This window comes from Aplysia californica, unplaced genomic scaffold, assembly GCF_000002075.1.
Source record: "Aplysia californica isolate F4 #8 unplaced genomic scaffold, AplCal3.0 scaffold00385, whole genome shotgun sequence".
Lineage (NCBI taxonomy): Eukaryota > Metazoa > Mollusca > Gastropoda > Aplysiida > Aplysiidae > Aplysia > Aplysia californica.
The window spans coordinates 615,096-617,000 of NW_004797655.1; positions in this window are offsets into that span (position 1 = coordinate 615,096).

Here is a 1,905-nt window from a genome sequence, read left to right on the forward strand (position 1 = left end):
AGTATTGCAGCGTTCATAGCCTTCACAGAGCTAAACCATATGTGGAAAGTATTGCAGCGTTCATAGCCTTCACAGAGCTAAACCATATGTGGAAAGTATTGCAGCGTTCATAGCCTTCACAGAGCTAAACCATATGTGGAATGTCTGCAAAAAAGCACAGGAGAAGACTGTTCCTTGAGATACTCAGATGAGCTCAACATTCCACTTATAGAAAGACGTGCTGCTGTGGAAAATTCGTGCAAAACTGTGCTCATGAGTATAAGTCAAACCTGCCTTGACGGCCACCTTTCTAAGACGGCCACCTGTACAAACGGCCACTTTCCATTTCCCCCTAGCGTTTTTTCTATATAATTTAACTGTGTAAAACGGGCACCTGTCCAACGCGGCCGCGGCCACCATAATTTAACACACAACCCCTATCACACGAAGCAATAACATCTGTCTTAGACGGCCACCTTAGTGACTGCATTACGTTTTGTCATAATTAAAGCATTGGCCCCTGGCGTTGTGGGCGTGCCGTCATAATTCAATCCCCTGTCGTTGTTGTTAGATAGTCCCTCCAACCGATCATGTTGCGTAGGTCCCTCCCATACTGTTGACCAATAGCTACCAATTTTCAGCTGCTGTTGAGGTAAGCGTGTGATCCCTCATAACCCATAAGCCCCGCCTAGAACTCATACACAAATCTTAAGTGAGATGAGTGGTCACTGTTTACCCAGTCTGCAACAAAGTAACAAAGGACGTCAACATAAACGAGCGGTGGCGACCCATGTGTTTGTTTTAACATGGCACTCGGTCTTCCTCGTCTGATACATTTCGTTTTATTGTCACCCTTGTCAAAATCAGCAACAACAACAAAAAAACAAACAAATTACAAACAAAATACAAACCAACAACAACAACAACAAAAACAACAACAATGCGGTTACTTTCGATTGGGACCTCAGATAGGAAAGGTTTTTCTTCTTAAAATTCATCTTGCTCAGTCCTTCCTAAGACTACCCCCAAAGCCCCGATTCGGCTCAAAATTATGGAATTTGAGTTGTAAGCATTTTTAGCTTCCTCAGCCTCTCCTACAACTATTTCATCACATAAGAACCCCCCAAAACCGCATTTTCCCCCCATACCGGGCATGTTTATCTTCTTTTTTTTAATCACCACCATTTCTTCATAAAGTCAATATTTTATTTTTCTTTACCGGCCGTTTTCTCAAAACGCGACTTTTCTTTGTATTTTTTTGAATAACTCCACCATTTTTCATCCAATCTTCACGAAATTTTCACAGAATGAAGAGAAGATGTAATACTAAAAATCTGTTTGTTGAAGTTTTGATATTTTTATAATAGTTTTTTGTTGGTGGTGTCTTGAGTGTGAATTTTCACGGATTTTTTGCAAACTTGAATTCATTAAATTTTTAAAAATTTGTTTAAGAAAAAAACAACAACAGACAAATTCTTAGATCTAATGTTTGTTAATATGCATGCAAAAAACAACAACAAAACAATCAATTGCCATTGGCAGAAAGTGCGGTTTTCATTACGTAAGACATGTTAACAAAATCTAATATGGCCGCCGTATCCATGGAAACGAAACTTTTTCTCGAATTTGATTTCGGTTTTTAAGACTCTTTACTATGCTTGTTATATGTGTGAAATTTGGTAAAATTCGGTCCTGTAATAAGCGAGCTGGCCTTCAGGTGTAGCCCCCCCCCTTAAAGCTTGTTCAGTTGTCTTACTATCGGTGAAAAAACGCCCCCCTCTCTTGAATAGAAGTCTAGATATTTGAGGCTGAAGAAGGTGGAGGTCGCCTAGTTTCAAAGGTAGAATTAGCGTGAAAATAGCGGCCAAAGTTTGTCTATTTCCACTGCTTGATAGTCCGTGGAAATTGAAAACTTACATTATGTGG